We start from the raw sequence: 12,570 nt of genomic DNA on the forward strand, positions 1-12,570 counted from the left end.
AGGGAGCAAGATTGGGAGGGAAAGATAATAATGTTTCCCTAAAGTAACCATCTTTTTCTTAAAAGTTAATAATTTCTATTTTGGAATTTCCAACAGGCACACCACCACGCACACTACCTCGTACAGAGCCAGTCACAGCCAACAACACTGCCACAGGTGGCAGAGAACAAGTCCCGGCTGAAAGAACCTTCTCGGGACTTAGTTTCCAGATAAACCATACTAAGAAAACCCAGCAGCCGTCCTGCCATCTGTAAGAAAATATATTTGGACACTGGTGACTCAAAATTGGTTGCATTTTGAAAATTGTCTTATGGATGCTTTTGATTGTTTTTGTCATTTTCTATTGATTCAGTTGATCCTTCAGAAAAGCTTTCAGAATAATATCAAAATAGGGAGTTGTGGAGAACCTGGGGGCATCCCGATGGTTGGGGAAACACAAGAAGCTTCCCTCAAAAAGCCGATAAGACCCCATTGGCTCCTTCCCCCGTGCCCCTGAGGCACTCCCTCCCTATTCCCTGATTGGCCCTTCTCTTTGTACTGCCCGGAGATCAGAGGGACCCCGGGCCCCTGGGGAGAAAGAAACCTGGACCCTCCATGTGTGTGTGCCTGGGACCTGAACATGTTACTGCGTGGCTGAATTAAACATCTGTGGATACCATGCACAGGCCATTTTTGCTTCTTTATCCTGGACCTGCCTAGCAGCTATTCATGCTGCAACACTCCAGCTGTGCCAGGTCACCGAAGGCATCGGCAGGGATGGCCGAGAGCGAGTTCTGTGACAGGCAGAGCGAGTGCAAGGCACTGAGGCCCTGGAAGAAGCGTTGTGGGACCACGCGCATCCCCTGTGGCTGCTGCACCTGCAGCTTCAGCTCCCAGAGGCCGTGCAGGGAGCGGAAAGGCGGCAGCTGACGCGGGTGTGGGCTCAGGCAGCGCAGCACATTGGCAGCAGCTCCAGCATGCCCAGGGTCACCTGCACCGGCTGCAGTGTGGCCACGCTCACCTCCGGGAAAGCCGGCAAAGCCACGGGAGGCCCTGGGATGCCGCGGCTGCTCAGTGCCGCAGGTTGTTCCCGCCCAGGCCAAGGGTCTGCAGGCGGTGACAGAATGACCCACTCAGGAGATGAGGGAAGGGCCGTGGATGGATATTTATAGACAGCAGTAAAGCCTTTGACACTGGAGAACCTGGCTGCTCATGGATGGGACAGGGCAACTGTTTGCTGGATGAAAAACTGGCTGATGCCCAAGCCCAGAGTGTGGTGGGGAATGGAACTAAATCCACCTGGGGCCAGTGTAGCAGGACGTGTTCCCTGCCCCAAGAGCTTGCTAATTGGTGAAATAAATCACTAAAGGCCACTTGTGTGTGGTGGTTTGACCAGGAAGGAGTGGGAATTCTGGGATGCTGTGGTCAAACCAATGGATGTTCTGAGTTTGATACTGACACCTGGTGTAGCCAGTGGGGTTTGGACACACCTCCGAGAATACACAGGGGTTAAAAAGCAGAGCTCTGCCCCTGGCAGGCTCTCTTGGGACGTCGCGGCGAAGAGGTCAGATCTCCCCCCCCGTCCAGCCGCTGCTGCTGGGCGGGGGAGGGGCAGCCACGTGGTAGGCCCTGGGCCTGGACAGAGATGGGAGGTGAGGAGGCCTTCGAGGATGGAAGGGTGGAAGACCCCAGGGAGTCAGCCCTCGGGCAGCCATTCCCCCCCCCCCCCAGGAGGGAGAGAGAGAGAGAGCCGGCGACACTGAATGTGATAGCAGCCGGCCCAGGAGGAGAAGGGGGGAAGAGTGCCCGGCCGGAGCGGCAGCGTGTGGGCAGCGTGTGTGGGAGTGCCGCAGCTCCGGGACAGAGACTGAAAGTTTTAACCCCTTTCTTTCATGATTGGGGCCTTGCAAAAATGCTAATCCTCCTCGAAGCTGAATAAGAAGGGAGATAAGAGATGAGATGAGACAAGGACCTGGCCCGAAGAACGTGGAGATGATTGAATGGGGAGAGATGATTTGGAGTGGCCTTTTGGCTGGACTTTTCTTGTGGCCATGGACTCAGTTGTTCCTGTGACACAGAGACTGCACTTAGGGGGAAGCAGTGGCTCAGAACCAGGAGGGTTCATCGTGAGGACCCCCCGGCCCCAGGGGGTTGGAAAAATATGGGGGGGACAGATGTCCCAAAGCAGAGACTGTGCCTTTTTGGAGTGAGACAAGGCATCCTTGAAAGACAACCCTAAAAGCAGCTCTGATCCATGCGCGGTGGTGAGAGCACTGGGCATGGAAGGAAGATGTCACAAGCGGCAAAAGGACTTTTTTTCCGGGCGGTGCCGAAGTGACAGGGAAGCACACGAGGTTTCAGTGTGTTTCCAGGGGAAGCCTATGGAACAAGAAGGACTTCTTTCCTCTTCATGAACTGAAGTTTGAGTATACTAAAGTGTGGTGCCAAGGCTGGGCAGTTGGTGATTTGGGAGAATGTATCGGACTGAGAAAGTCAGGTAGTGGGGAGGAGGAAAGTGGTTTTTTTGTAAGGTCTTCAATTTTTTTCTTTTCCTTATAGTTTTTCCCTATTTTCCTGTAGTTTAGGTAATAAAGTGTTCTTTATGTTTAAGCTAAAGCCTGTTTTGCTTATTCCTGGTCACATCTCACAGCAGACACCAGGGTGAGGGCATTTTCATGGGGGGCACTGGCTCTGTGCCAGGCTCAAACCATGACATTGTGTCATGGTTATTTGGGTGCCATGGAAGCAGCACTTGTAGCTGACAATAAACATCTTGCTGTGGAAGCAAGATTATGGAAAGATAAGCTGGAATTTCTGACAGACACTTTGCTTCACAATCTATTAAAGCTACACCAAACTTTCACAAAATAGAAGTTTCTGCACATTCCCTGGAAATGTGTGGGGCTTTCCCCACAAAGTTGGGATGCTGGTTTTGTGGTTCCTTTCTTGAGAGTTGAGTGAAAGGACTCTGCACACTCTTGCCAGTTTGGTGGTAAGTTACATTGACTCCTAATCTGTACTATTTCTTTCCTAGCTTTGATATAGGTACCTTAATGTTGTGAGCTGTTTTATGTAACCTACTAGTAGTTCTTCTGTTTTATACCGTGTAGTAAGTAACTCAGTTCAAGACCTTTTGTCTATTATCTCCTGTCTATTCAATAAATAACTAATTTCATAATAGACCTGATCTGCCACTGTTAGAACTTGTGAGCCAGAGTGGTTTAGGTGCAGGCCTCCTAATACCAGCTGTACCCAAAAATATTAGTGGCAATTGCAGTTTTGATTCAAATTTTAATTAAAGGCTGAAGTGTTGCTGATATTGCAATAGAGTCAGGGTCATTCTCTACATTGTTGTCATCACGCCAATTCCCAGGAGACACTCGAGGGGCACTTGGAGGCCAGCTGGGGGTGCTTGTGGGATCATTAATGGATCTGTAGGGGCGCTTAGGGGGCGGGGAGGCAGTTGGAGAGCATTTGGGAGTCCAAGGGGACACACAGGGGGCATTTTGGGGGCAAGTAGGGGGTGGGCGGACTTCGGGACCCTGAGGGGCACTTGGGGGTCAGGAGAGGGAAACTGGGGGTACTTACAGGGCCCTGGGGCACACTCATGGTTCAGGGAAGCACTTGGCTAGCAGCTGGGACGGTGCTTAGGGGACAGTCCTGGCTCTGGTGAGACTCTTCAGGGGCCACATGGCATGATGGGAACCGCAGTCCCGGCTCTATCGGCGTCCTATGAGGGATTTTTGGGGCCTTAGGGGGAGCTTCTGACGCCCCCATAACCCCCACCCCAGCACCCTCAGGGGCGTAGGGACACCAGAACCCCCTGCCGCCATGTCGGCCGTGTGACGGTGAAGAAGACAGGTGAGCCCCACTCCCACGGGTTTGGGGGTTCCCCGCCCTGATGCTCCCAATAAATCCCTAGGTGCCCCTATAGACTTCCTAGTCCTCATAGACCTCCCAGCACTGTCCTGGGCCCCCCAAAACATCCCACAGACCCCCCTCCTCAAAGCCCTACCTGGACCCCAATACCTTTCACAGATTTTCCTCAACACTCCTAGAGTCTCCCCCAAAAATCCCACAGACCTCTTCTAGATGCCCTATTGTAATACATGGTAGAAATAATTCATGCTATTAAAGAATGTATGTTATAAAAGATTGTAAAATCCAAAAAGTGTCTCTGACCACCCCAGCTATTCAGATTCCAACAAATTCCCAGACACAGATAAGATAACGATCGGCACTTTAGCGTAAGAATAGACCCTCCCAGGGCAATGATCTCTGGTTTCTTGAGTCCTCTGTAACTGGAAACCGCCTAAGAGCGATCATTGCCTTGCCCATTGCAACAATCAAGATAGCCAGTGAAGCCAGACTTATTTATCTGGATACATGGCTTCCCTGGAACCCATCAGTGCTGACTATGAACCTGGAGCTGATCTTTGTCCAGCTCTGCACATTGAAAAGAACAACAATGAATGTGAAGAATTACAAAAGAAATTGGGCCTCTTTTGCCTCAGGCACGATAAACTATATAAAGCCTCGCCGCAAAAAGCGGCATGTGTGAACAGAGGGAGGTCTGATGTGATAGAGGTCAGATCTGTGTTCACCCAGCACCGACCCCGGGCTTGACACTGTCTCTTTGGCTGTGGTGGTTTCGGAGACCGAAATTCGGTCGCGCAGAAAGATTATTAAATATTTTCAAAATTTTTGATAATTTGGCTAACAATTGATCATTTATAACAATCTGGTGAAAACTGACGTGATTTGAATTTGAGGTTTGGGGGCCCTTCCCAGCCAGAAGGCGCCTGCTGATTTCAGCGGTCCAAGTGCAACTGGGAGTTCACGAGACCAATCAAAATCACCAACCCGAAACCAGAGCCAAAGAGGGATAAAAACAGGCCCAGTTCTTGGAAACTCGGCAAGATCCAGGAGGGATATCTGAGACAGAGGTGCTTTTTCCACTCGGAAATTGACATGCACAAAGAATCCACGCGGGAAAGGAACTGTGAGTATTGCATGGTTGAGTGGGGTGTGACCGAACATGTGTGTGAGATGTGATTCTATCACAAAGCGACTGTGGACCCCATGATCGCATTTCCACCATCCCGCGTGGGACATGGTCGGTCAAGGGGAAGTGGACACTTTCTTCTTAAAGTGGGACCTGGGATTTGTAGGGAGTTCAGAGGGGAATTGGTCATGGTTGGGTCAGAAAAAGGGGAAAAGATGGCCCTGGAAAATTCCGGGAGTCCGTCTGCCTTCTGATCCGGAGAAAACAGGTAAGAAAATCAGAGATCAGTCGAAAAGTCTGCAGAACAGTTCTCTGTGTGACTGAGTGACACTGGCGGCATTTCGCAAGCTCAGGAAATCGACATCGGACAAAGACTTGGGACTCACATCGAGCGTCCCAACTGGAGGAGACAAGGTGAGAAAATTCGCAGCCAGGATTTTTGGAAAAATGGGGCTGGGAAAAAAGCAGGTTCCAGAAAAAGCCCCAGGAAAAATCTCCCCAGGGTGCCAGAAAGGTTCTGCCAGAAATTCCAAGGGAAAGTCCGTTGGGATGGATGTTAGAACACTGGGACAACAACCCCCGGAGAGTGGTCCAAGGAGAAAATGATACATTTTTGCATGGAAAAATGGGGAGGGAAGGAGATTGGAAAATACATCCTCTGGCCGGTGTTCAGCACTTTCGAGGCATGGACTTGTGAGTCCCTTTACGACCGCATATTTGATCACCGCCCGCAGGATTTCAAGGAAATTGAGTATGCCGAAATGTGGAGATATGGAGATACGCTTGTATGAATTTATATCCGGTATGAGCTCTCAGACATGCAGCAAACGGGGGAAAGGAATGGGAACCATTGGACAATCTTCCTCCTCCCTACCTTGTCCCTCCTCCCCAGCCCGGACAAGCCCAGGCATCGCTTGTGCCCACATTGCCTCTCGAGGCAGCGATCCCACTGGGTCAGATCTCAGCACCACCGCTCCCACTGGAGCAGGCTGCGGTGCCTTCCCTCCCATGTGAACAAGTGGCGGCGGGGACTCTGCTCCCATGTGAGCAGCTGCTGCCACCAACCCTCCCCAAGACTGAAGAAAAACAGGTAACTTTCCCCAAAGTCAGCTCTCCCCTGGCCCATCGAACAAGGCCACAAACGAGGAGGGCAACCATGGGAGACAGTGAGAATGAGAAGCTTGGCATCTTTCCTTTATGGGAAGTGCCTATGGCTCCATGAGTTATCAGCTTCGTACACGCGCCGATCAATATCGGAGATGTGAGGGCGGTCACAAAAGAGATGGGAAAATTGATAGACGATCCTTTGGGGGTGGCAGAAAGGCTAGATGAATTTCTCGGGACCAGCACCTATGTCTATGAGGATCTCAACACAATCCTGAGGTCGCTGTTCAACAATGAGGAGAGGGAGATGATCAGACAAGCCGCAATCAAGGATTGAAGAACGGAGAAATCCCAATGGGGAAAGCAGGGATCAGAGGTGGCTAAACCAGAAACCGTCCTGGAGTGCCCAGACAGAGGAGGGGAGGCAGAAAATTATGAACATAAGGAACAAGATAATTCACGATATCAGAGAGGCGGTACCCTAAGGGGCAGAACATGAGTAAGGTACTCAGAGAATGCCAGGGAAAGGATGAGACACCCATGGAGTGGTTGGAGAGGCTCCAAAAGAGCCTGAGAATGTATTCGGGGACAGATCCCGATTCTCCGATCAGGGCAGTTTTGTTGAAAACTCAGTTTGTGGCAAAATCTTGGGAAGACATACAGAAAAAGTTAGAAATGATAGACGGATGGCAGGACAAGGTGTTGTAGGAATTGCTCCAGGAAGCCCAGAAGGTCTACATGAGAAGAGACGAAAAAAACCAGAAGATTCAAGCTATTGGTAGCTGCAGTAAGGGAAGCACAGAAACAGGAACAGGTCAGAGACGCGGAGAAAGCAGTGCCGGTGAAGACGCAAAACCCTTCCAGAGGAGAAGGACCGAACAACCAAAAGAAGGATTTCGAGTGCTATTACTGTAAGCAAAAGGGACACATCTGAAGGAATTGTCCCAGCAAAGCAAGGACCAGGCGATGTTTCAAGAAGATTAGGGGTGTCAGGGGCTTTTCAGTTTGGGGTCCAGAACACCAAGGGAGCCCTTGATAAAATTAAGGATAGGACGCCACAGGCAAGAGATGTGGTTTTTAGTAGACTCTGGGGTGGAACGAACCGCAGTGCAACAGCTGCCGCAAGGGTACTCTCTGAGCCATGACTCAGTGATGGTAATCGGGGAAAAAGGGGAACCCTTCAAGGTTCTGTTCATAAAAGATGTAGAAATAGAGACAGAAAACAAAAGATGTACAGGAAATATACTATTGATAAGGGACACAGATTTTAATTTATTAGGGCGAGACTTGATGGTAGCCATAGAAATCAGTTTGGCAGTGGAAAATTCCCGGCTCAGGGTGAGGATGTATAAACTCACCATCCAGGACAAGAAGAAAATAGATCCAAAGGTTTGGTATGTCCAAGGGGAAGCTGGGAGGTTGGACATAGAGCTGATTCGTGTCAAAATTGAGAAACCAGAAGACCCCATTAGGGTCTAACAGTACCCCATCTCCATGGAGGGGAGGAAAGGATTGAAACTGATGATTGATGAATTAATAAAGAAAGGAACGTTGGAGCTGTGCATGTCCCAGCACAACACCCTAATTCTGGCTGTGAAAAAGACGGACGGTAGCTATAGGCTGGTGCAAGATTTAAGGGCTGTGAATCAGAGAACTAAAACTTTGTTCCCCATGGTCTCAAAACCTTACACCTTGCTGAATAACATTTCTCCCAAGGAAATGTGGTACAGCGTGATTGATTTGAAAGATGCTTTCTGGACTTGTCCTTTAGCAGAGAGCAGCAGAGATTATTTTGTGTTTCAGTGGGAAGACCCAGAGATGAACAGAAAGCAGCAGTTCAGATGGACATCGTTGCTTCAGGGCTTCGTTGATTCCCCAAACTTATTTGGGTAAGCACTTGAGCAGGTGCTGAGTCACTTTGTACCAATGGAGGGGACAAAATTGCTACAAAATGTAGACGATTTGTTGGTTGCAGGTCCAAGGGAAGAGGTTATGAGGGTGAGCACCATTGAACTTTTAAACTTTTTAGGGGAAAGGGGGTTGAAGGTGTCAAAGTTGAAGTTGCAATTCACAGAAGCCAAGGTCAGGTGCTTGGGACATTGGCTAAAAAGGGTTTTTCCTGCTAGATTTGGTGAGGTGTTTCCAGATTTGCATACCTCCTCACAGATTTGCACTTCCTCCTCACAGTCCTGGGTGCCATTTTCCAGGAAGCAGCAGGGTGATACTTGACAAAGAGGGATTTCTAATCATCAACAACAAGTAATTAAAGGAAAATTATTAACAACAGGTAATTACAACATGAAATTATTAACAAAAAATAGTTAAAACTCCAACTTAGCAGCAATTGGTTTAACTTGTTAACTCTGCAAACTTTAAAAAAAAAATGGACAACTTTTCTACTCATAACACCTTCCTCAGCCTCAGAGCCCCTCCAAACACGCCAAAGACCCTCAGAGACCCCCTAGAGACACCCAGCGCCCCACCAACAGGCGCTTTTGAGCCCCCAGAAGCCCCCAAATGCTCTTGGAGACATTTGGAGAGGGAGGGGATTAGAGGCAATCCCAAAGGTGGGGGAGATAAGGGAGGGAGTTTTGGGGGTCTCCCCACCTCCCAGGTGCAATTTTGGGGTGTCATTGCTTTATTGGCCCCACCATGGGCTGGGGGTGCCCAGGTGGGCATTCCAGGAGTGACTCGATGGCCCTGGGAGAGGGAAGAGAGAGCAAATGGGGAGTTAGAGGGACCTGGGGGAGGTGCAGGGGCAGAGCCCTGAAATTTGGGGGTGGGGTTGTCTTACCAAAGGTGTCCCCTTACGGCCTGGCAGTGGCATCACAGCATCCAGAGGAGGAGGAGGTCCCCAAGAGGGCCTGGGGGGCTGCATGTCACGGGGGGTGGCAGTCCCACAAGTGTTGTCCCATCCTCACAAGAGATTTCCTTTGCCAGAAGTGTCTCCCCAGCCCAGAAGTGCCCCCTCAGCCCCTCGAGTGACCGCTGACCCACAACTTTCCCCCCCACCCCACAAGTGACCGCCCCGGGCCACAAATTACCACGTGAGCCCAGAGGGGCACATCCAGGCCCATCAGTGACCCCTCTGACCCACAAAAGGTGCCTCATGACCCTCAGCAGCCCCCAGCCTTCGATTGACTCCTTGGCTGACAAGCACCCCCCATGACCCTCAAATGACCCAATGACCCACAAGTGACCCCATGGCCCTCAACCGGGCTCCTTGCCCACAAATGACCCCATGACCCTCAAGGGCTCCTCTGGTTCCTCACCCAGTGGCTGCTGCCATGGCGCCCCCTGTAGGGCATCATGTGCACGGCTCCTGACTAGCTGTGGGGGCCTCACAGGGGTCACGTGACCTGAAGCTGGGCCCTCCCTGGCGCGGGTCCTCAGGAAGCGCCTCCCTTGCAGGCCGCAGGGCATCCTGGGAGCCGCGTGGCTTCCAACATGGTGCACACCGCAGAGCCCTGAGGCTGTCATATGACCACCAAAATGGTTCCTGCAGCAAAGGCTCATGGGAGTCTTGCTTCCCATTGGGTGGCAGCCCCTGGTGCAGAGGGGCACAGCAGCTGCTGCTGATTTGCCGCGGGGCATGGTGGGAGTTGCATGACTGTGAGCATAGTGCCCCCTGCAGGGTATCCAGAGAGCTGCTTCCCATTGGCCAGAGGGTCTTGTGGGAGTCATGTGGCCTCCACCATGGATCCTGCCACAAGAGTTCCTGGGAGACAGCCTGAGGGGAAGACGCCTGCTGGTGCTTGCAGAAGTGTCTCACGTGGGTCACGTGACTGCCTGGGCACTGCCCCCTGCAGGGTCCTGGGGGTATCAGGTGACCTCCCCCGTGACACTCCCTGCAGGGAACCCCGGAAAGCAGCAGAGCTCAGCAGGGCCCTGCCCACCAGGGGCGTGCCCAGTGCTGGCTCCTCCCCTTGGCGTCACCTCAAGCACCATTGGACAAGGGGCTCATCGAGGGTGGAGCTTCAGGGGGGCGAAGCCTATGTTTGGGTTTGCCCCTTCCAGCCCGCAGGGGCGGGGCCTGAGCAGGGGCTGGCGTTCAGGAGGAGGGGGTTGGGGACGGGCGAGGACCCCCGAAATGCTGACCCTGCAGTGACCCCACAGGGCTGGTGGTCTCGGGAGGAGTTTGGGGGACTGCAGGATGCACTTATGGGCAGAATGGCGGGTCCGGGGCATCACCTGCGATCGGGTTGGGTAGTTGGAGGTCCTCAATGAAATAAACAGGGCCAGGAGACTTCTTCTCCTTTATAATGCCTTTATTAAAAGTGATCAGCTCAGGATTGGGCGGCTCGGCAGGGCTGCAGTCCCCGTCGCGTCTCCCAGGGCAACTCAGAGGAGGAGGATATGTGCAGCTCCATCCACTAGGGGCAGAGCCGGGGATCCAGTCCTCGTGGGAGCTTTAGGGCGTGTTGTCCCCATCAGATGTTGCTCCTGTGACCTTCCCAGGTGGCTAGTCCCGGCGTTGGAACCACTCCCTGCTCAGGGCGAGAGGGGCTCCGCATCTCTGCAGGCTCAGCCATCGGCTCCTCATGTCCAGGACATCATTTTAGTCTCTCAATTCTTATTTGGCTCGTTGTTTTTGGGGTTTTCTCATTGCATTTCGAGTCGGGGTCCCACAAAGCATTCTGGACTTTGGAGTCACTTTGCATAACCCCCCCCCACCCTCTCAGGTGTCTTCCCTATGTTGTAAGAGAGCACAGCCTCGGGGGAAGGGTCCACCTCACCCAGCCAGGCTTTTTACTAATACAAAAGAAGAGATAAGCCTTAACGACCCGGTATTACATAACAGAGCACTAAGAATCCTGGCAGCGCCTGAGACCTGGCTGCCCCCCTGCAACTCTTTCTCACAAAAAAAAATATTAACTGAATTTTTGTTCATAACACTCAAGGCAGTCTTAGGGAACACGGGCACAAGGGAGGGAATTGGCAGGCACTTAGGGGTGTGGGGAGCACTTGGAGTCCTTAAAGGAACACTTGAGGGAACGGGGGAGCAGACTGGAGCCTTCAGTGTGCACTTGGGGATCCCGAGGGGCACTTGAGGCCGGGCTGCTCTCCCACCTCCTTTGCACCGGACGCTCCGTTCGCTGCTCCAGGCTGAGCCTCTGCGGGAGGTATGCGAGAAGTGACGCGGGACCGTCCCGAGCCCCGCAAAATCCCCCCTCGGTCGCCTCCGGAGCCCTCAGGCCTGACCCGCTCCACCGCCCGCGCTCTCGTGTGGTTTCGCCCCAGCGCTCCGAGCTTGGGCGATGATTGGTTCAGGGCGGAGCCGGGCGGGCGCTGCAGCCAATGGGAAGCGGGGGAGGGGGAAGGCGGGGGAGGGGAGGGGTCCTTGGGAGGGCTTTGGGGATTCCTGGAGGGGTTTGGGGGCCTGGGTGCACTGAGAGATGCCCAGGGAGTTCTGGAGGTTGACTGGGATGGTTTTGAGGATCTCAGAGAGGTTGTTTGGGATCCCCAGGGAAAGGCTTGGGGAGGAGGGAGGTTGTTGTGGTTCTGGGTATCCTAGAAGGGACTGGTGCAGGAGGGTCAGGGGGATTCCCATGTGGTTTGGGAGGCCCTCGGGTTTGTTAAAGTGGCAGAGAGCTGGGATCCCACTGACAGAGACCCCCAATATCCCCTATGGATCCTGCCAAATCTTGCCTAGAAACTCCAAACCTTCGCAGGGACTCCCAGATCCTGACAGGACTCTCTCAGCTCCCCTTAGATCAGTTAGCCCGTCCAAGGGAATGATAGAAAAATTGGCAGAATAAACTGGCTGGCAAATAAACTTTTTAACACAATTTGAAGCATTAGAAAGCAGGCATTCTTTATCTGTGCAGGACACACTGAAGGACTTCTCCTTTAATCTGATGTGTGCGGTGAAACTTTGCCACAGGGTATGGTCCTGTAGGGGCCACGATCAGATCTCTGGTGGTCATATTCACGGAATGCTTCCATATTACACGTGACCTTTCCTTGAAAGTTTCCCTTGAGCATGCACTGTTACTTCTTGTTTCATAACTTGACCAAAAGCCCACTATATTCCTCATTACCTGTTTGTCCACTGGCTCCAGCTGTGCTTGCGATGCTCTGTCCATGCCTTTACATCCTTTCAGCTTTTTTCCCAGTTGTCTTTAAGCTCCATCCAGCATCTTCAGGGCAACTGAAAATTTCTCTTTTTCGTGTCATTTATCAGGAGCCCCAAAACCTTTCCAGGGACCCCCATCTCCCCAGAGGGACCTTGTGGTTCGGGGGGTTCAGAGGGCTGAGGGGATCACCGGGTAGTTTTGGGGGATCTCCAAGTGGTTTTGGAGGTCCCTGGATGGCTTTGGGGGTGGGGTCTCTGTCTCTGGACAGTTTTGAGGATCTCTGGTGTTCAGGGTTTCCCCATTTTTATGTCTTCATTTTAAGGCAAAGGCCCTTTAATTCCCTGTTTACCATTGTCTCTCCTGGCTCCAGCTGGTTTTCTTCAGCTTTTTCAGTCATTTGGGCCA

The 12,570-nt window shown here is 52.1% G+C and overlaps 1 long non-coding RNA gene across 1 annotated transcript; it reads right to left on the minus strand.

Annotated features, from left to right (window-relative positions):
- Positions 1-8,678: 8,678 nt before the first annotated feature.
- Positions 8,679-9,418, minus strand: LOC135451224 (uncharacterized). Its single transcript, XR_010441242.1, has 3 exons — positions 9,361-9,418; positions 8,883-8,952; positions 8,679-8,788 (listed from the first exon to the last, which is right to left on the minus strand). It is a non-coding gene; the product is annotated as an uncharacterized LOC135451224 (long non-coding RNA).
- Positions 9,419-12,570: the final 3,152 nt, after the last annotated feature.

Source organism: Zonotrichia leucophrys, chromosome 8 (assembly GCF_028769735.1).
Source record: "Zonotrichia leucophrys gambelii isolate GWCS_2022_RI chromosome 8, RI_Zleu_2.0, whole genome shotgun sequence".
In the NCBI taxonomy this organism is placed as follows: domain Eukaryota; kingdom Metazoa; phylum Chordata; class Aves; order Passeriformes; family Passerellidae; genus Zonotrichia; species Zonotrichia leucophrys.